General features: G+C 42.4%; 6 non-coding genes across 6 annotated transcripts; 5 read left to right on the forward strand and 1 right to left on the reverse strand.

The window, feature by feature from the left end:
* The first annotated feature begins 1,326 nt into the window (after positions 1 to 1,326).
* trnai-aau (transfer RNA isoleucine (anticodon AAU)) lies at positions 1,327 to 1,400 on the forward strand. The gene has a single exon. It is a non-coding gene; the product is annotated as a tRNA-Ile (tRNA).
* Positions 1,401 to 1,506: 106 nt separating this feature from the next.
* trnaf-gaa (transfer RNA phenylalanine (anticodon GAA)) lies at positions 1,507 to 1,579 on the forward strand. Its single transcript has one exon. It is a non-coding gene; the product is annotated as a tRNA-Phe (tRNA).
* Positions 1,580 to 1,879: 300 nt separating this feature from the next.
* On the forward strand, positions 1,880 to 1,951 carry trnaq-cug (transfer RNA glutamine (anticodon CUG)). Its single transcript has one exon. It is a non-coding gene; the product is annotated as a tRNA-Gln (tRNA).
* Positions 1,952 to 2,646: 695 nt separating this feature from the next.
* On the reverse strand, positions 2,647 to 2,719 carry trnaa-agc (transfer RNA alanine (anticodon AGC)). Its single transcript has one exon. It is a non-coding gene; the product is annotated as a tRNA-Ala (tRNA).
* Positions 2,720 to 14,190: 11,471 nt separating this feature from the next.
* Positions 14,191 to 14,262, forward strand: trnap-ugg (transfer RNA proline (anticodon UGG)). The gene has a single exon. It is a non-coding gene; the product is annotated as a tRNA-Pro (tRNA).
* Positions 14,263 to 14,358: 96 nt separating this feature from the next.
* On the forward strand, positions 14,359 to 14,432 carry trnai-aau (transfer RNA isoleucine (anticodon AAU)). The gene has a single exon. It is a non-coding gene; the product is annotated as a tRNA-Ile (tRNA).
* The last annotated feature ends 8,650 nt before the right edge of the window (positions 14,433 to 23,082 follow it).

A 23,082-nucleotide genomic window follows, 5' to 3' on the forward strand; every position in this document is an offset into this window, starting at 1 on the left:
GGTTTTGCAGTCTCTACTAATGAGCTGATGATTTGAAACAGGTGTGTTAGATGAGGGGAAATGCGAATTGTGCAGGGCAGGGATGCCTCCAGGACAGGATTGAAAACCACTGATCTAGGGATGTGTGAGTAAAAGGGCAGGAGCCAACTTGGAGAATGCAGGCATCGATCCCGCTACCTCTCGCATGCTAAGCGAGCGCTCTACCATTTGAGCTAATTCCCCTGGCCTTTCAAGAATGACGAGCATAGCTGGGAATGACGGGTTTGAGGCAAAAAGGCTGTCCCTCCTCTGGGCTTGCTCCTTTGCACTGGCCGAGATTATGTTGTCAAATTAACAAAGAGATTAAGCTTTTGTGTTTAAGGACCTTCTCGGTCTTGTTATGCCAGTATGCATGTGTATGGATTCTTGTATTATGTAGGCTACCTTGGAACACTCGGATCATGCAGACAACTTCTCAACTCTTTTGCTCACACTGACTTAAAGTCTAAGGAAGCGGTTCTCAATTCTAGTCCTCGCTCCCCCCAGGTCTGCATGTTTTGCATGTCTCTCTTTGTTAGCACACCTGATTCTGATAATCAGCTCATTAGAAGTGAGCTCCTAGTGATTGACATGGTCCCTACACAGTGTTCATTGCTCCCCACTCCCTGAGCAGGGGAAATCTGTCAAAGTATACTTCACTTTGGAACATTGGTTCACGGATTTGTGCTGCGCAACTTCTTCACACATGGAGAAGTTTGACATCATTTACCTCTGTATACCTCGATACACCACTGTATTACTCACTATAAATTGAACGTATATATTCGCTTTGAACTTGAATCACGGAGGGATGTCATGTGATGTCCAGTTCTCAGGGCACTTACGTTCGAATGGAACAAATGTCTGAAGCTATACGAGAAACTTACAAAATGTGAAGAGCAGGGGGCGCGAGGACTGGAATTGAGACCCGCTGGTCTAAGTGACATCTGACCGTTTCAGCTGTCCTCCCTAACATCCCTCTACATGTTAGATACAGCCCCATTTTTAGGTCAATTAAGAGGCCAACTTGCATTCGTTAGCCTTTCACACTGTCTCGAGGACATTGATTGCTTCCACGTTAGTTCATGTTCCTTCTTTTGTTGATGCTGAAATAGCTATTTTTCCTGGCTTTGGGCAAGAAGGCTCGTTGGTCTAGGTGTATGATTCTCGCTTTGGGTGCGAGAGGTCCCGGGTTCAAATCCCGGACCACCCCTAGTTTAGGTTAAAACGTGAAGCTTTATTGTCTCATTGCATTCACAAACATTATGGCAGGTTTTTCCAATCAGGCAGACACGGATGGCTAAGCCAGGCCGGTTAGCTCAGCTGGTTAGAGCGTGGTGCTAATAACGCCAAGGTCGTGGGTTCGATCCCCGTACTGGCCAGCTGTTTTTATTGTCTGGGGGCTCATCTCTGCTCTGCTCTTCAGCTCCGACAAAGAGTAGGGTGATCTCACTGAAATCACTGCTTGCTCAGCAGAGGTTTGTTGTAGCCAAAATAGCTCAGTTGGGAGAGCGTTAGACTGAAGATCTAAAGGTCCCCTGTTCGATCCCGGGTTTCGGCAACATCTCCCGCACTTTTCCCTTTTTTGAGGCGGGCCATTGACCAAAAATCACTGGGTTCCAACCTCTCTGTATAACTGTTCCCCACAACCAGAGAGCTATCTGTTTCCAAGTTGGCCTCCAACCAAGCAGTTTCAGTTCCATGGTGTAATGGTCAGCACTCTGGGCTTTGAATCCAGCGATCTGAGTTCGAATCTTGGTGGAGCCTGTGTGCTTTCTTGCCGCAGGAAAAGATAAAACAGCACTAGTTTGGCGATGGTGCCAGTGTTTGTGGCCATGTGAGCAACAGCTGCACCAGATAAGGTTCCATGGTGTAATGGTTAGCACTCTGGACTCTGAATCCAGTGATCCGAGTTCAAATCTCGGTGGGACCTATTTTGCCACCAGTTTGCGCAGGACAATGTCTGAAATACTTTTCGGCACCTTTTAGTCCAAAAAAATTAACTAACGTAGAGAGTGTGGCCGCATTGCATCGATGCTCAGTCTGTCTCTTTAGGGCAGTGGTTCTCAAACCTGTCCTGGAGGCACCCCTGCCAGGCACATTTTTATTGTCTCCCTTATTAGACACACCCAAATAAGGTCTCGCGGTCTCTACTAATGAGCTGATGATTTGAAACAGGTGTGTTAGATGAGGGAAACATTCAAAATTTGGAGGGCAGGGGTGCCTCCAGGACAGGTTTGAAAACCACTGCTTTAGGGAACTGTGCGTAAAATGGCACTGTTTTGCAACCAATTTGCACAGGACCATGTCTGAAATACTTTTTGGCAGCTGTGAGCCCAAAAAAAGCTAACGTGGGAGTGTGGCAGCATTGCGTCAACGCTCAGTCAGTCTCTTTAGGGCAATGGTTTTCAAGCCTTTCCTGGAGGCACCCCTGCCCTGAACATTTTGTATGTCTCCCTTATTAGACACACCCAAATCAGGTCTTGCAGTCTCTACTAATGAGCTGATGATTTGAAACAGGTTTGTTAGATGAGGGGAAATGCGAAATGTGCAGGGCAGGGATGCCTCCAGGACAGGATTGAAAACCACTCCTCTAGGGATGTGTGAGTAAAAGGGCAGGAGCCAACTTGGAGAATGCGGGCATCGATCCCGCTACCTCTCGCATGCTAAGCGAGCACTCTACCATTTGAGCTAATTCCCCTGGCCTTTCAAGAATGACGAGCATAGCTGGGAATGACGGGTTTGATGCAAAGAGGCTGTCCCTCCTCTGGCCTTGCTCCTTTGCACTGGCCAAGATTATGTTGTCGAATTAACAAAGAGATTAAGCTTTTGTGTTTAAGGACCTTCTCGGTCTTGTTACGCCAGTATGCATGTGTATGGATTCTTGTATTATGTAGGCTAACTTGGAACACTCGGGTCATGCAGACAACTTTTCACCTCTTTTGCTCACACTGACTTAAAGTCTAAGGAAGCGGTTCTCAATTCTAGTCCTCGCTCCCCCCAGGTCTGCATGTTTTGCATGTCTCTCTTTGTTAGCACACCTGATTCGGATAATCAGCTCATTAGAAGTGAGCTCCTAGCGATTGACATGGTCCCTACACAGTGTTCATTGCTCCCCACTCCCTAAGCAGGGGAAATCCGTCAAAGTATACTTCACTTTGGAACATTGGTTCACGGATTTGTGCTGCACAACTTCTTCACACATGGAGAAGTGTGACATCATTTACCTCTGTATACCTCAATACACCACTGTATTACTCACTATGAATTGAAAGTATACATACGCTTTGAACTTGAATCACGGAGGGATGTCATGTGATGTCCAGTTCTCAGGGCACTTACGTTCGAATGGAACAAATGTCTGAAGCTATACGAGAAACTTACAAAATGTGAAGAGCAGGGGGCGCGAGGACTGGAATTGAGACCCGCTGGTCTAAGTGACATCTGACCGTTTCAGCTGTCCTCCCTAACATCCCTCTACATGTTAGATACAGCCCCATTTTTAGGTCAATTAAGAGGCCAACTTGCATTCGTTAGCCTTTCACACTGTCTCGAGGACTTTGATTGCTTCCACATTAGTTCATGTTCCTTCTTTTGTTGATGCTTGCCGGTGCTGCTTCAGGAACAGCTGCCTGGTGCACAAATGTCGGAAATGAACACGGCCAGGTCCTTGTCTCTGTGCTGACAGCTGCCGAGGGACATGGACTGGACTCCATGGCAGCTGGTCTGATGAAACGCTACCGAGAGGCAGGAGAGGCAGCCCCAAAAGTGATGTACGTGGACAGGGACTGCTGCAGTCAGTATGGCCAATCGCGGGTGAAGATCATGTTTTCGGAGTGGGATGAGCTTGTAGTGCGCCTCGACATCTGGCACTTCATGCGGCGATTTGCTGCAGGTGTCACGACAGAGGCTCATCCACTCTACGGGATCTTCATGGCACGTCTGTCCAGGTGCATCTTTCAGTGGGATCCAGAGGATGTGGCTGCTCTTCGCTCTGCAAAAGAGAGTGACCTGGCGGCAAAGAAGACTGGCCACATCTCAGAAAAGGCGGTCAGTGCTCGCATTACCCGGAGGGAGTTGGCACTGCACTGCCGGAGGAGGACCAGGGGGGTGGAGGAGACCGCCAGATTGATTGGGTTACTGATTGATCAGTTTGACAGTGCGGATGGGAAGGACACCCTGGGAGTTCCTCTGCTGGACCACGAACGGATCCAGCAGATATGGAAGGAACAGCGCAAGCACGTCCAGTGTATACAAGACCCAGAGGACTTTCCGCTGTACATGAAGACAGGGACACTGAAGAAAGGCAGCGTGGAGCTGTGCTGCTACAGGTGTGCTCGTGGCTCTACCTCCTTGGAGTCGTTCCACCTCCACCTGAACCGTTTTATTCCAGGTATTACATGCACATGGATTATTATTTTTCTGTAGAAAATATAAGCACTGTAACTGCTTCCATCACTTTAAAGTAATGCCGCATTAATAAATGTCACACTCTACATTACAATTACTTTTTAATGTCATTAGCATTGACAAAGCTGTCTTGACTAACAAGTCACTAGTAATACAGGAATAAGTGACAATCATTTTTAATTTAGTTACACAACTCTATTAAATGTAGTATACAAGTTACTTCAGAGCACCTTATGTGTAGTACATATATTGTACATATGTGACATATAAAACCCTTTTTTATATATTTTTTAATATTATTCAACTTTTAGGAACCAGTGCCAGCGATGCGCATTTTCAGGCCTATCTCCTTGAGGGCTTGATGCGTTGGAATGATGACCGAATGGAAGATGCCATAAAACGGGCGTCCTCCATTCGGACATATGGCAGTGCCATGAGAGAGGCTGTGGACCGGCTTAGCCGAACAGTCTTTGGGAAGCCCTGGGATGAGCGCTATCGCCCTCCTGGAGCATATACAGGTAAGAAATTTAATTTGTTCTTTTGCAATATTCTATTAAGTTATCTATTTAGCCTCCAATGTACTTGATAAATTATTAAGAGCACTTTTTTTCTTTTTTTCTTATTTTATTATTGTAGGTGAATTGCTGGGAATCGAGTACCTTTACAGCCAGACTGGCAAAACACTGTCTCCAGTGCTCCAGAACCCAGAGGAGGAAGACCGGCTGGTGGAGGAGGTTGATGATCAGGACCTGCTAGATGAGGGGTTTGAGCAAGAGAGCATGGAGGACATCACAGTTCCAGTGCTGTATGAGGATGACCCCTGCTGTGATCTCAGAAACAGCCCCTCATCTTTGCCTCTGCCTCAGTCCCCAGCATCACTGGCTGAGCCGTCCACATCATCTGGAGGAGAGGGACAGCATCTCGCCCCTGCCTCTTCAGTGCTGTCACAGCCATCTGACACTGGAAGCAGTGTCTCCGGCGAGGCTCAGGTAAGACACTCTAAGGGCTTTATTTTGTTTCAGTCTCGTTTTATTCCAAATACACTACAAGCAAGGTGTTTTTTTTTAAGCCTGCATTTATTTGATTCAAAATACAACAAAAGCAGTAATATTTTGAAATATTTTTACTATTTAAAATAACTGCTATCCATTTGAATATATTTAAAAAAGTAATTCAGTCTTGTGATTTCAATGCTGAATTTTAGCATCATTACTCAGGGCACACGATTCTTCAGAAATCATTCCAATTTGCTGCTAAGAAAAACCGGGTGCCGGGTGCTATATTATTATTATTATTATTAGGTTAAAAATAGCTCCTAGAGATTTTTTGTTTAGGTTTCTTTGATGAATAGAAAGTTCAGTATATATTGTAACATTATAAATGTCTTTATCATCTATTTAATGCGTCCTTGCTAAATAAAAGTATTAATTTCTATAATTTAATACTAAATATATAATGATTTAAATGTTCTGACTCCACACTTTTGGATGGTATAGTGTATAATGTTAAAAAAGCTTTTTATTACAGATAAACTCTTATCTTGGATCCTTCTATTCATCAAAGAATCTTGAACAAAATGTACACAACTGTTCTAAATATTGATAATAATATCAATAAAAAAAGGTTTCTAGAAGAACAAATCAGGATATCTGAATGGTTTCTTGAAGATCATGTGACACTGAAGACTGGAGGAATGATGCTGAAAATACGATTGTGCATCACAGAAATAACTTACACTTTAAACTATATTCAAATAGAAAGCATTTTTATTTTAAATAGTAAAATTATTTCACAATATAATGGCTTTTGTTGTATTTGAATAAAATAAATGGCTTGTTGAGCAGAATTCTTTAAAAAATGTAAAAAAAATATTTCTGTTCAAAGGCTTTTGACTGAAAGTGTATATTAACACTAATCTGCATTTACTAGGGAGCAGTCATTGGACCTGATGGCATCGCTCGGTGGGACAAGGTCCAGGATCTGGCTGGTTTCCTGGTGGGTCTTCGTGAGGCTCCTTACCTCACCGACCTGCAGGTGACAGAGGCCATCCAGCTGTGGACAGCTCTCCCTGACGTTGATAAACAGCGGGTCAACTATCAGCCTCGACATCAGCCTCAGCTGACACATGGGCGCTTTAAGGCACCGAAGCGGTCCGGAGTCACACCGGGTGTGGAGAGTGTGAAACGGTGTCTGATTGGACATCCTGGGGGTCCAGCACAGTGGCCCAGCACCAGCCGCTTGGTTGAGGCCATTTGTATGAAGCTGTGTGCTTTACACAAGTCACCGACCAAGAAGGCTGGAGTTTGCACCCCCAGGTGGTCTAAAATCCTTTCAGATTACCACCACATCCGAGACCTGGTGCTTAACAGTCGAAGGCTGATGGATGAAACAATGATCCAGCTGTTTGAGCTGAACCAGAGGACACTCATTCAGTGGTAAGCAAGGCACATTATTTGGTTCCAGGGAACTGAATACTTCTGTACACACACACACACACACATATATATATATATTGTTACGACCTGTGGCTTCAAAAGGCCGTAACAAAGGAAAGGGACACACAGAGCGGTTACTTTTAACACGAAATTTATTAACAACCAAAAGAACCGAAACTAAACCAAACAAGTGTAAAATGGCATCAGTCAGATCAGTAGTGTAAAGTACAATGTATGCATGAAATGGCATGGGACGTAATGCAATGTAAGCTAATGTGATGTATGTCTCCAGAAGTCACAACAACAAAACCCATAAAAGCAAAGCAAAAATAAACATGGAGCCCCGATGAACAAGCACGGGCTTCTTTTAAAGGACAGACTGATTAGAGCATCCAGGTGGAACCCCTCAGGAAATCAACGGGGCGTTTCATACTGGATCGTCACACCCCTCCCCTTAAGACAGGGATTCTGTCAAGATCCCTGTAAACAAAGAGACAAGGGGACGCCCAATCTGAAAACGACTGTACCGCAATATCATTTTCCTGCATGTAGTTTATTTCTGCCTCCATAAGCTCTCGTTTATCTGGAGACACCCGATAAAAACGTTGCTTAATGGGTTTCGCCTCCCCAACGTCAATGTCATGCTCTATCCAATCTGTACGTGAGGGGGTATCTCCAAACAAATCAGGAAAATTCTGCAATAGTGAAACCAACTCTGCACGTTGAACCGGAGGTAAATGAGCAAGACCGGAGCTTAGTCTCTTGCAGGACTCAGAGTTATTTAACCGACCGCGCAACCTACCCTAATCAGGCTCAATATTCTCCTCACCCCCACCCACCAAGTTAGAGCTACCACGAAAAATTGATCCCACTGAAAGAATGGAATGAACCGGATCTAAATCCACTACATGAGTCTCGCCAATTTGATTCTCATAAAAAGGTTTCAACAGATTAACATGACACAATTTAGTGGATTTCCTCCGCCCTGGGGTACCGATCACATAATTCTCTTCACTCACTTTCCGCTGCACCACGTACGGACCATCGAATTTGGCTTCGAACGGAGAGCACACCAAAGGACGCAGAACCAAAACTTGATCTCCAGGCTCAAAAACACGACGCTCAACGGTACGATCAAATAAGCGTTTCATAATGTTTTGTTGTTTTTCCAATTTCACTTTAGCCAACTCTCGCGCTTGAACCAATCGTTGTTTAAACCCGTAAACATAAGCCTCTAGATTTTTTGGAGAATCGGATATCTTAACCGGATTTTGGAGCACTGCCAAAAGTCCACGAACCTTATGACCAAACACAAGGTCATTGGGACTAAAGCCAGTGCTCTCCTGTACAACCTCTCGTGACGCCAGCATCAACCAGGGCAATCCCTCTTCCCAGTCTCGATCCAGCTGCACACAATACGACCGAAGAAGAGACTTTAAAGTCTGATGGAACCTCTCCAGTGCGCCTTGGCTTTGAGCATGGTATGCAGTCGCAAGGTGATGTTTTACATGCAGCTGTTTTAAAACCTGCTGAAACAAATGGGAAGTAAGATTAGTTCCCTGATCACTCTGGATAACCCTAGGAACACCAAAGATAGACATAAACTGAGATAACGCCTTTACGATTGAGCGGGAAGTGATCGTACGCAGTGGGTAAGCAGCAGGAAAACGAGTATTCAAACACATTATAGTCAACAAGTATTTACTACCTGACTTGGAAGATGGCAACGGGCCCACACAGTCCACAATAAGATGCTCAAAAGGGTCACCCACTGCCGGAATAGGGTGTAATGGAGCCAGTTTTAGTTTCTGATTAGGTTTACCGATCAACTGGCAAGTGTGACACTGTTTTATATAAGATGAAATGTCGCTTTTTTCTCGAGGCCAAAAAAAATACTTCAACACACGATCATAGGTCTTTCGTACTCCAGAATGACCTGACAAATCATGCGCAACTTCCAACAATGCCATTCGAAATTTTGTGGGAACCACTACTTGAATAATAGGGTCCCCAACAAAATCGTCCCCATGAGGAACCCACTTCCGCAATAACATACCATCTTGTACGAAATAACCTCGAGCGATGTTAGACACATGATCGTCTCGAACAGCACTGTTAAACAGCTCAGCCAAGGATAAATCCGAACGTTGCTCTTCTCCCATCTCCTCTGCAGACACAGGAAAGGACACAGCAGATAAATCAGGCATAGACAGAGAACTACCCAGTTGATTCAACATCATTCTTGGACTATCCACTACTTCCTTCGTCGTGCTTCGAGTCATTGCACGAGTTGTTACACCCACCGGATCTACATGTGAAGGGATCTGCGGAAACACATCATTGGATGAAACTATTGGTGACACAGGAGCATCCGGCCATACACGCGCCCCTGCTAACTCATTCCCCAAAATAAGATGAACGCCCTCGACCGGCAAAGCAGGACGCACTCCCAAAACAATATCACCATTCACCAAACTCGATGACAGCTTCACCCTATGAAGAGGAACGGTTAGTATACTCATACCCATCCCCCGGACTAACATGCTGTCACCCGTGTCAGACCGCGAAGAAAAAGGCAAAATAGACTCTAAAATGAATGAATCCATGGCTCCCGTGTCCCGCAAGATCTTGACCGGAACTTCCTCATTACTGCCCACAAGAGACACATAACCCTCTGTAAGGAAAGGAGAAAATACAGATAAACAGTCCGCATCCACTTTTTCCTTTACACACGTCTCAACGGTATTAGAAGCTAAAGCCACAAAAGCAGCTGGTTTAGGAACCTTAACGTCACGTTTAGCCTTCTCCTCAAGTAAAGGGCAATCAGCTTTCCAATGCCCTTTTTCACGACAATAATTACATGTCCTAAGCGGGTCAAACTTCCATGTAGGAAGGTAACTAGACCTAGGAGAAAAACTATTTAGAGATGTACTATATCGAAGCATATTACCGTCTCCCCGCGAGCGCCCGTCAACAAAGCTACTTCTGTGAGAGAGTACATAATCGTCAGCCAACGCTGCCGCTTCCTCTGGTGAACTAACTTTACGCTCATTAATATAAGTGGCGATCATATCCGGGACAGACACTTTAAATTGTTCCAATATCATCAGTTGAACCAACTCATCAAAAGATGTAATATCAAGCGCAGTATACCAACGAGTAAAGTATTTCCTCAAATCCTGCACAAACTCCAAATGAGACTGCTTTTGTTCCCTCTTACATGCCCTGAACTGCTGACTATATGCTTCAGGCACACATTCATACGCCTTTAAGACCGCTGATTTAATTTGATCATAATCCTGACAATCTTCCTTACTCAACGCGGAAAAAACTAACTGTGCTTTTCCGGTCAACACACACTGCAACAATAACACTCGATTTTCCTCTGACCAGTCCTGTAGCTCAGCAATACGCTCAAAGAGAGTGAAAAATATATCAGGATCCTCCTCGTTGAATTTAGGAACAAGTTTCAAATTTGAATTCACTGCAAATGTAACTCGATCTTCCCTACCTTCCTTCAGAAGTCTTAACTTCATAACTTCAACCTCAATTTTCGCCTTCTCTAACTCCAACCTATCATGTTCAGAATGTTGTTTCAATCTTTCATGTTCCATTTGCAACAGCAACAATTCTTTTTGCTGCTCAAACATCAATACAGATGGTGAATCGGACTGCCTTTGTACCGACATAACCAAATCTTTATCCAAACTCAGAATGTCCCTTTCACACAATTTTAACTTCAACTCAGCTTTAATACTTTCCTTGCGTTTTTTATCAACGACATCTATTTCATAATGGTCAGCAATTCTTAACAGCTGTTCCTTCGTACATTTTCCTAGCAATGTATACGAAGGAGATTCTACAAATGCATTAATATCCGCCATCAGAAAAACAAACGGACCAATAAAAAGCCAGAAGTGCAATCAAATACTCGGAGCATTCCCCACTAACTTTCCTCAGCGCGAGAGAGAGAGGAGAAAAAAAAAAAAACCTATCTATCCTTATCCCTGGTCTTCATGCGGTTACAGGCGGGGGGTATTTATGCACTTCAACCCAGTAGGTGAAAAATGCTACCGGTCAGACCAGCGACACCTTCAACACCCTGGATGTGCTCCCGAGTCAACTGCTACTACCCGCTTTCTCCGCAACACTACCAAAACAAAAAATAACCAACATGTCTCAAAGGAAACATGCTGCTATACCTCACCGGGGAAAACTCCAAACTAGAAGAACCATATTGCACTGTCAACTTACCAGTCGATGAGCTTCCACGCAACAACCAAACAATTCTCCACACGTGTGTCCCGTTCCGCGAAAATGACGTCACAAGTTCAAATGAGATTTCCTCTCCCAAACGCTAACCATTGATTACGCCAAATTCCGAAAGACGCTAGCACGAACAAATACCAAATGGACGAGCCCCCATTTGTTACGACCTGTGGCTCCAAAAGGCCGTAACAAAGGAAAGGGACACACAGAGCGGTTACTTTTAACACGAAATTTATTAACAACCAAAAGAACCGAAACTAAACCAAACAAGTGTAAAATGGCATCAGTCAGATCAGTAGTGTAAAGTACAATGTATGCATGAAATGGCATGGGACGTAATGCAATGTAAGCTAATGTGATGTATGTCTCCAGAAGTCACAACAACAAAACCCATAAAAGCAAAGCAAAAATAAACATGGAGCCCCGATGAACAAGCACGGGCTTCTTTTAAAGGACAGACTGATTAGAGCATCCAGGTGGAACCCCTCAGGAAATCAACGGGGCGTTTCATACTGGATCGTCACAATATGTATATATATATATATATTTTACAAGTAATTTACTTTCAGGTTTCAACGGCAGCAGAAGAATCAGGAAATGAGTGTCCTCGCCCAGGGACTGACTCCATCTGACCCAATTGATGTGGCTGATACGCAGCTTCCTCTGCCGAGGGAAAAATTGGATGACGTGCCATCAACATCAGGCCCAAAACATCAATTTATCCTTCCGCCAAATCGAGAAGGACAGGCTCCAATTCTGCGACCGGGTCGCCGGCCCACTGCTGCCAAAAGGGAGGGCCCTATCGCACCCGTCCCCACAGCAGCAGGAGTTGTGCAGCCCATTTCAGCACCTGGGTCACTGTTAGGCACACTAGTCCTTAACCCAGACATGACTGTGTCGATGGTGATTTCATCTTCTGGTGCTTTGACATCCGGTCCAGGCCCAGCTCCGCCTGCTCCAGCGCCTGCTCCAGCGCCTGCTCCAGCGCCTGCTCCAGCGCCTGCTCCAGCGCCTGCTGCTTCTGTGTCCCGTTACACCCAGAGGAACAGGCGCCGGCGGGCCCTGGAGACGGAAAGCGGAGTCCATAAGAGGAAGTATGTGCGAGGGGTAACTTTTAACAAGTGCAGCGAATGTGGGCAGCCCAAAACTAAAGAGTTTGGTCATAGCCGATATGGGAATGCCACATTTTGCTCACGCTCCTCTAATGGAAAAACTTTAGATGATTGGTTGGCAGAACAGCGGCAGGCAAAATAAATGACAAACTCCGCCTCCATAGTAAATAATTTATTTCCTGTGTATATTTTGTATATATTATATGGGCCCACTCTTTTCATATATATTTTTTTAATATAAGTAGTACATAATATCTTTCCTGTATATATATATATTGTTTATATTATATGGGCCCACTCTTTTCATATTTTTTTTTATACAAGTACATTATATCTATCCTGTATATATTTTGTTTATATTATATGGGCCCACTCTTATCATATTGTCCTTTTTATATTGTGTGTATGTATGTGTGTGTTCATTTTAATAAAACATTTTGTATATATTACTTGGGCCCACTCTTTTATATTGTTCTTTTTATTTTGTGTGTATGTGTTTGTATTCATTTTAATAGAACATTTTTTTGATCAGATAAAAAAAAAATCTGCTAAATCATATCAATCAAATCATATCCACACACACAAAACATATTTGAAGAAACGTTTTTTATTTATTCTATTTAAACACAAACATGAAAAAGTTTTTTTTTAATAATACACACACACACACACTCACACAAATCTATGTAGTATAAAAGCAATCAATGGTATGTCATAGATAACAAAATAAAAGTCTCGGTTTATTGCACGCTTAACAATACACGTCGTGGACATATGACGTCACGGCTCATCTGAGAGAGCACGGGTTCGAATCCAGGCCGTGGAGGGTAGAATTGTTTCACATGTAATAACAACTCTTCAAAACGCAGAAACATATACCCAGAGTATTGCCGCAGGGGAAATCCTTCGGCGTTTTCACGTGTTCTGCGTCTTTTTCACTTGCATGCGGGGCTCAAAGATTGGACCCCTTCCTTCGCGCAGCGAGCGCTCTACCATTTGAGCTAATTCCCCTGGCCTTTCAAGAATGACGAGCATAGCTGGGAATGAGGGGTTTGATGCAAAGAGGCTGTCCCTCCTCTGGGCTTGCTCCTTTGCACTGGCCGAGATTATGTTGTCGAATTAACAAAGAGATTAAGCTTTTGTGTTTAAGGACCTTCTCGGTCTTGTTACGCCAGTATGCATGTGTATGGATTCTTGTATTATGTAGGCTACCTTGGAACACTCGGATCATGCAGACAACTTCTCACCTCTTTTGCTCACACTGACTTAAAGTCTAAGGAAGCAGTTCTCAATTCTAGTCCTCGTTCCCCCCAGGTCTGCATGTTTTGCATGTCTCTCTTTGTTAGCACACCTGATTCGCATAATCAGCTCATTAGAAGTGAGCTCCTAGTGATTGACATGGTCCATACACAGTGTTCATTGCTCCCCACTCCCTGAGCAGGGGAAATCCGTCAAAGTATACTTCACTTTGGAACATTGGTTCACGGATTTGTGCTGCGCAACTTCTTCACACATGGAGAAGTGTGACATCATTTACCTCTGTATACCTCGATACATCACTGTATTACTCACTATGAATTGAACGTATACATACGCTTTGAACTTGAATCATGGAGGGATGTCATGTGATGTCCAGTTCTCAGGGCACTTACGTTCGAATGGAACAAATGTCTGAAGCTATACGAGAAACTTACAAAATGTGAAGAGCAGGGGGCGCGAGGACTGGAATCGAGACCCGCTGGTCTAAGTGACATCTGACCGTTTCAGCTGTCCTCCCTAACATCCCTCTACATGTTAGATACAGCCCCATTTTTAGGTCAATTAAGAGGCCAACTTGCACACTGCCTTTCACACTGTCTCGAGGACTTTGATTGCTTCCACGTTAGTTCATGTTCCTTCTTTTGTTGTTGCTGAAATAGCTCTTTTTTCCTGGCTTTGGGCAAGAAGGCTCGTTGGTCTAGGGGTATGATTCTTGCTTTGGGTGCGAGAGGACCCGGGTTCAAATCCCGGACGAGCCCTTGTTCAGGTTAAAACGGGAAGCTTTATTGTCTCATTGTATTCACAAACATTATGGCAGGTTTTTTCCAATCAGGCAGACATGGATGGCTAAGCCAGGCTGGTTAGTTCAGCTGGTTAGAGCGTGGTGCTAATAACGCCAAGGTCGCGGGTTCGATCCCCGTACTTGCCATCTGTTTTTATTGTCTGGGGGCTCATCTCTGCTCTGCTCTTCAGCTCTGACAAAGAGTAGGGTGATCTCACTGAAATCACTGCTTGCTAAGCAGAGGTTTGTTGTAGCCGAAATAGCTCAGTTGGGAGAGCATTAGACTAAAGGTCCCTGGTTCGATCCCGGGTCTCGGCAACATCTCCCACACTTTTCCCTTTTTTGAGGCGGGCCATTGACCAAAAATCACTGGGTTCCAACCTCTCTGTATAACTGCTTCCCCACAGCCAGAGAGCTATCTGTTTCCAAGTTGGCCTCCAACCAAGCAGTTTCGGTTCCATGGTGTAATGGTCAGCACTCTGGGCTTTGAATCCAGCGATCTGAGTTCGAATCTTGGTGGAGCCTGTGTGCTTTCTTGCCGCAGGAAAAGATAAAACAGCACTAGTTTGGCGATGGTGCCAGTGTTTGTGGCCCTGTGAGCAACAGCTACACCAGTTAAGGTTCCATGTTGTAATGGTTAGCACTCTGGACTCTGAATCCAGTGATCCGAGTTCAAATCTCGGTGGGACCTATTTTGCCACCAGTTTGCGCAGGACAATGTCTGAAATACTTTTCGGCACCTTTTAGTCCAAAAAAATTAACTAACGTAGAGAGTGTGGCCGCATTGCATCGATGCTCAGTCTGTCTCTTTAGGGCAGTGGTTCTCAAACCTGTCCTGGAGGCACCCCTGCCCTGCACATTTTTATTTTCTCCCTTATTAGACACACCCAAATAAGGTCTCGCGGTCTCTACTAATGAGCTGATGATTTGAATCAGGTGTGTTAGATGAGGGAAACATTCAAAATGTGAAGGGCAGGGGTGCCTCCAGGACAGGGCTGGAGGTGTGGAGTGATGATGGAAGGAAGTAGCGTAGATTCCGGAAGTGATCCGGAAATGGAGGATGTGGATAGTGGAGGCGGCGAGAATGGAAGTAGTAAGTGGAGTGTAGTAGAAAATCGGAAAAGAAAGAAACAATCTTCAGAATCGGGTAGTGAGAAAGGAAATCTCCAGACTAGAAGAAGGAAAGAGGAATATAAGGTATTGTTGAAGTTTGTTGACTCGGTAAATGCGATTAATCCGTTGAAGCTGACGAAAACATTGAAAGAAATGACAGGGACAGTTGAAAGCATTACGACTTTAAGGGATGGCAATCTGTTGTTGTTTTGTAAAGACAGTAGGCAGCAAAAATCAGCTCTGGGTATAAAATCGATGATTGGACATAAGGTGTTGTGCTCGATACCGGAAGAAAAGAATTGGGTTAGAGGTGTTGTAACAGGGATTCCGACAGATGTCACGGAGGAGAAGATTAAAAGAAATATCACGGGAGCAGCAGTAAAGTTTGTTAAACGGCTCAAGTGTGTTAGAAATAACGAGAAGATGGACAGCCTCTCAGTAATGATAAACTTTGATGAAAATAAAATGCCAGAGAAAGTTTATTTAGGATTTGTAAGATATGCAGTAAGACCATACGTTCCTCCGCCGCTAAGATGTTATAAGTGTCAAAAATTCGGTCATGTAGCGGCAGTATGCAGAGGTAAGCAGAGATGTGCGCGGTGTGGAGGTGAACATGAGTACGGCAAATGTGGGCAAGGTGTAAATCCTAAATGCTGCAACTGTGGTGGGGATCATAGTGCAGGATACGGTGGTTGTCAGGTACGGAAAAAGGCAGTCAAGGTTCAAAATGTTAGAACGACAGAAGGAATAACATACGCTGAGGCATTGAAGAAAGTAAACCAGATTCCTAAAACAAATGAAACTATGAATGAAGAAATTCATTCAAAACAACAGAGTAAAGAACAAAGAGATGAAAAGGTAGTAGTGGATGATAAGGTGGCATTTGTAACATTTATCGCTGAAGTAGTGAACTGTTCAGCTCAAACTGAAAGCAGGACTGAAAGAATCAAAATCATTATCAGAGCTGCAGAAAAGTACTTGGATCTGGGGAATGTTACTGTTGACATGATAAATGAAAGGCTCAAGATTCCAACATTAAATAGTCAAGCAGTAAATAGTCAGACAACATGTGGTGGATCTTAATGGTGTTATATATCTTGCAATGGAATGCAAGAAGTTTGATTGCAAATGGACAGGAGTTTAAGAAATTTATAGCAGACCAAGAGAAAGGCCCAGATATTATATGTATACAGGAAACTTGGCTTAAGTCACAATATAACTTTCTAATACATGGATATACTACTATTCGGAGGGATAGACAACAAGGGAATGGAGGTGGAGTAGCTACCTTTATAAAGCAAGGAATTGGGTATAAAACAGGTAGATGGGGAAGTAGAAGTTGTGGTGGTGGAAATATGGGAAGGATCAAGGTGTATTAGAATAATTAATTTTTACAATCCATGTGATAGGTTAAGCAAGGATATTCTAGAAAGTATAGGAGGAAATGAAAGTCAAAAAACGGTGTGGTGTGGTGATTTTAACGCTCATAGTTCAATATGGGGAAGCGCAAAAACAGATTATAATGGTAAGATCATTGAAGATATGCTAGATTGGGGAAGATTAGTGTGCATTAATGATGGAAGTCATACTAGAATTGATTTGAATAAGGGAAGGCATTCGGTATTAGACTTGACAATAGTATCTGAAAGTTTAGCGAGTAAATGTGAATGGAAAGTACTAAAACAAAGTACAGTAGGAAGTGATCATTTTCCTATTTGCAGTAAAGTTGGAGTAGTAGTCAGCGGATTGGGATAAGTATAAGGAGTTATGTGGAAGCAAAATGAAGGACATTAGTAAATGTATAGAAGATGTTGATGTTTTTAATAATGAAATATGCAAGGTTCTTCAGAGTACAGCTGTAGAAGTAATAGGTAAGAGGAAGGCAGGCAGCAATAAGAAAGTTATGCCATGGTGGAACGAGGAGTGTAGTGAGGCAACAAAAAGGAGAAATAAAGCACTCAAGAAGGTAAGAAGGTCACTTAATTATAATGATTTAATAAGTTATAAAAGGGCACAAGCTATAGTGAGAAGAGTCATTCGGACGTCTAAAAGAAATTATTGGAGGGAATTTTGTAATAGAATAGGGGAAGACATTGAAATAAGTGAGTTATGGAATATGATACGAAAGATGGGAGGGATACAAAGAGATTACAACATACCTGTATTAGAATATAATAATAGACAAATTATATCTGAAAGCGGTAAAGCAGAGGTATTTGCAGAAACATTCGTTAAAATTCATAGTAATTCGAATTTATCAGAGGATGCGAGGAAAACTAGGGACCAGATACTAAGTAAATATCCTCATTTATTGGAGGAAAAGGGACTTTCAGGAAGTACAATGGATTCAGAGTTTACTTTGTACGAATTGAAAAAAAGCGCTTGCAGGGGTTAAGCAAACATCTCCAGGCAGAGATGACATTTGTTATGAGATGGTAAAACATTTATCAGAGACAGCATTAGAGACAATTTTGAGGCTTTTTAATAAGGTTTGGGAGTTAGGAAAGTTAAAAAATGACTGGAAGCATGGTGTCATAGTGCCAATTCCAAAACCAGGCAAAGATCATACACAGCCAAATAATTATAGACCTATAGCTTTAACGTCTAATCTATGCAAAATAATGGAGCGTATGGTCATGAGTAGATTAGTATATGTCATTGAAAGGGATAATATTTTATCACCTTATCAAAGTGGATTTAGGAAAGGACGTAATACAATGGACTCAGTACTGTGCCTGGAATCTGAAATAAGAAAGGCTCAGGTAAATAAGGAAGCTTTAGTTGGGGTATTTTTTGATGTTGAAAAAGCTTATGACATGATGTGGAAAGAGGGACTTTTAATTAAGCTAGAAAAAATGGAAATTAAAGGAAGAATGTATAACTGGATCAAGGATTTCCTGTTTAACAGAACTATACAAGTAAGAGTAAGTACTGCTTTTTCTCAGATACACACAATAGAGAATGGAACACCTCATGGAAGCGTTAGTAGTCCAATTATGTTTAATATTATGATTAACGACATCTTTACAAAGGTTGATAGGTGCATTGGAAGATCTTTATATGCGGATGATGGAGCACTGTGGAAAAGAGGGCGTAATGTAAAGTATGTGGAAAGATGTTTGCAAAATGCCGTTAAAATGGTAGAAAATTGGGCAAATGAATGGGGATTTCGGTTTTCAGTAGATAAAACTCAGGTAATTTGTTTTGCAAAAAGGAAAAGTAACCCTACCATTAACATCAGATTGTATGGACAAGAAGTGAAGCAAACAGCAGTTGTGAGGTTTCTGGGTATATGGATGGATTTGAAATTGAATTTTAGTATGCATATCCAGAAACCGGTTGACAAATGCAAAAAAGCATTAAATTTCATGAGGTGTTTAGCAGGAGTTGATTGGGGAGCATGTCGCCAGTCTCTTAAAATAATATATTGTGCTCTAATAAGATCAGCAATAGATTATGGCAGTATGGTATATTGCACTGCATCCAAAACACAACTCGTAAAAATAGAGGCAATTCAGTCACAAGCTTTGCGAGTTTGTTGTGGAGCGTTTAGATCCTCTCCAATAACAGCAGTGCAAGTAGAGATGGGTGTAATGCCTCAAGTAATTCGTAGGCTCAAGTTAAAGATGAGGTATTTTATAAGTATAAAGGGACACTTGGACAGTCACCCAGTTAAAATGGTGTTGGAGGATTGTTGGGAATATGGACATAAAAAGTTATCAAGTTTTGGATGGAAGGCCAGTGAGGAAGCCCGGAGAATGGGATTAAGTGACTTCAATGTTGCTCCTACTGTGGCTAGGTCAGCAATTCCTCCTTGGCTTTTCCCAATGCCTTTGATTGATACTCAATTGCTTAAAGAAAAGCATAACAATACAAATGGATTAGGAAATTTTAATATACAGCAATACATTGATCAAACTTATTATAGTGCAGTTCAAATATACACTGATGGTTCAAAAGATCCAGAATTTGGGAAAACAGCAGTAGCGGTATATATTCCACTTTTTAACATTAGAATAGCAAAAAGAATATCAGATTATCTTTCAGTATTCACTGCAGAAATTATTGCAATATGTCTAGCACTTCAGTGGATAGAAGAAATCCAACCAACAAGGGTAGTGATATGTACAGATTCTTTATCCGCACTAAATAGCTTGGAAAGTGGAACATCATCAGCAAGGCAAGACATGATAAATGAAGTAATGCAGAGTCTTTACAGAACAAGACAGTATGGACTTCTGGTAAATCTTGTATGGGATCCATCGCATATGGGTGTGAAAGGAAATGAGGAGGCTGATAATCAGGCTAAACAGGCATTAAACCATTCACAAATTGACATTGAAGTGGCATTAAGTAAAACAGAAATTAAAGTGATAATAGCTAAACAAATACAGGAAATTTGGCAGAAAGAATGGAATGAAGGAAAGAAAGGTAGACATTTTTACTGCATTCAAGGAAAAGTTGGGTCAGAGAGAAGAAGATTCGGAAACAGGAAAGAGGATGTTTTAATAACAAGAATGCGTATTGGACATTGTTTATTAAATCAAAGCTTACAAAGAATTGGTAAACATGAGAATGGAAATTGTGACAAATGTGGGTTAGTTGAAAATATACAGCATGTCCTTTTAGAATGCCAAGCTTATGAAAGAGAGCGGTCCCAGTTAAGACATGCTTTAAGAAGTGTAGGAATCAATGAGTTGACACTTCAGGTTCTCCTAGGACAAGGTGCGAAACAATCAAGAGTTTATCATGAGTTATTTATATTTTTAAAGGAAACAGGATTATTTAATAGGATTTAAAACTCCATTATGTGTAAATTTTATATGGATATATATATATATATATATATATATATTTTTTTTTTTTTAAAGAGTAGATCTAGTTTAAACTTCCTTTCCAAATATGCGCTTCACACTCCATTTCAGTAGGTGGCGGGAATGCACCTTTTAAGTTGGTTTGCCAACCGCCATTAAATCCTAGAAGAAGAAGAAGAAGCCTCCAGGACAGGTTTGAAAACCACTGCTTTGGGGAACTGTGCGTAAAATGGCACTGTTTTGCAACCAATTTGCACAGGACCATGTCTGAAATACTTTTTGGCACCTGTGAGCCCAAAAAAAGCTAACGTGGGAGTGTGGCAGCATTGCGTCAACGCTCAGTCGGTCTCTTTAGGGCAATGGTTTTCAAACCTTTCCTGGAGGCACCCCTGCCTAAGGATGGCTGAAGCGAAACAGTCGTTCCGAAGCTTTGCGAGATCCCGAAGCGCAGATGTGTCGAAACACTGATCCGAAGCGTGATTCGAAACACCCATGTCACGTGACTATGACCAAACGAAGCCTCGAAGTGTTTCACTAATTGTTTCATCAGGTGTGGTCCGCCGAATCAGTGTTTGATTGGAACGGTCGGGAACAGACCACACAATCGCACATCTGTATAAAAGTGAAATAAACGCATTTTGACCTCGTGGGTTTTTGTGAGAGGAGTTTGACTTTGAGATAGCGGATTTTTGGTGATATAGTGACATAGTGCGATTTGATTAGTTATAGGCAATTTAGACTTACATTTAAATTTACACAACACATTGACTGAGAGGCTAGAGACAGACAGAGTATACATATAGTGACACATTAATAGATACATAGATATAAATATATATAGACAGCTAGATTAATAGATAGATACATATATAAATACATATATTATAGATAGATACATATATAGATAGATTATAGATACATATATAGATACATAGATTATAGATACATATCTAGATACATAGATCGATTCATATATAGATAGATAGATTTGGATAGATAGATAAAATGGAAGCTCCCCAGAAGAGATGCCGTACATCTGTGGTGTGGGAGCATTTCCATTTAGAAACCCCAAATAAAGTGAGATGTGTGTATTGTGATCGGCAGCTAGCCTACTGCAACAATAAATCATCCATGATGCGCCATTTGAGGAGCACTCATCCTGCCTTTTTGCAGGGTGCAGAGGATGGCATTCCCCCTGTACCTAGGCCTGCTACTGACACTGCTGGGCCATCTAAGCAAGGTATGCATTGTTTGGGATATAATTATAATTGAAATATAATTACAACCTTTTGGGACACTGTTTACAAAGTTTATAAGTTATATAAAGCACTGATTATAAACACTGGAAGGTTTCCAAATAATGAACCAGTAGGCTATACTTTTAATAGATGTGCACTTATTGAAGCTGTATTTTTCCAATGTATTTGTCTGAAAGTATGTTTTGTCTTCTCTTTTAAAAGTCAGACAGAGGGAATTGGATGAGGCTCTTATAAACATGGTGGTGAAGGATCTGCAGCCCTTCACCATCGTGGACGATGAGGGATTCAGGGCATTTGTGAACAAGCTTGATCCAAGCTATGTCCTCCCATCCCGGAAGGTGCTTAAAATAATGGTCAGCGAAAAGTACAACAAAGCCAAGGAGAAGACAATGGAGGACCTACAAAAGGCCGAATTTGTTAGCCTTACAGCTGACATGTGGTCCTCCATTAATATGGATGGATATCTTGGTGTGACTTGCCATTACATAACACCAGAGGCAAAAATGGCAACTGTTGTACTGGGTGTAAGGAGGTTTTACCAAACCCACACAGCCCAGCATCTCATGGAGGCTAAAGCCTTGCTAATGGCTGAGTGGGGAATAACCTCCGAAGTTCAGTGCATGGTGACTGACAATGCATCTAACATGATCCTAAGTGCCCAGCTACTCCACCTTCGCCATGTCCCATGTTTTGCTCATACTTTAAATTTGATTGTGAAAAAGGCACTAGATCAAACCCCAGTCATCAATGAAATACGCCAGAATGCCAGAAAGATAGTGGGGTTGTTCAGATCCAGCTGCAAAGCAAAGGACAAGCTTGTGGAGATGCAGAGCTTGATGGGAAGACCAACTCTGAAACTGATACAGGAGGTTGACACGAGATGGAACAGCACATCTGACATGCTACAGCGCTTGTATGACCAACGTGAACCAGTGGCTGCTGCACTTTCCAACTTAAACAATGATACTGCTCCCCTGACAAGTATTGATTATGACATTATTGAACAATCAATGTCAATACTGCAACCATTCAAACTCGCAACAACAGAGATGTCAGAGGAAAAGAGAGTGTCTGCTTCAAAGCTTATACCACTGTACAGGATGTTGCAGCACAAGCTTGCACAGAAAAAAGGAAATGCAACGCAGGAATCAACTGTTCAATTAGGTAGGCCACAATGACCATACTACCCATGTGATTGGCCATAACTGTCATATTATTGTCATTATTATAAATATGTGTTTCTCCTGTTTTGGCTCATAGGCTCACATCTGCAATAAGGTCTGCACTCCAGATGTGGAGGTTATGAGAGTTTTAGAGCCTTGGCACTGGCTACACTGCTGGACCCAAGGTTCAAAAATGTGGCATTTGGAAATGCTGCCAAAGCCCAGGAAGCTGAAAAGCATATCACACTGGAGTGTGCTTCACTGATGCGTATTTGCCCAGAACTCATGATCCACTAACTTACTGGAAAGAGAGAGCAGTAATCTTTCCTCATTTGTATGTCCTTGCAAAAAAATATCTTTGTATGCCAGCAACAAGTGTCCCTTGTGAGAGGATTTTTTCAAAGGCTGGAGAAATTATCTGTGAAAAAAAAAGTAGGCTAAGTCCTTC

Source organism: Carassius carassius, chromosome 8 (genome assembly GCF_963082965.1).
Source record: "Carassius carassius chromosome 8, fCarCar2.1, whole genome shotgun sequence".
Classification (NCBI taxonomy): Eukaryota; Metazoa; Chordata; class Actinopteri; order Cypriniformes; family Cyprinidae; genus Carassius; species Carassius carassius.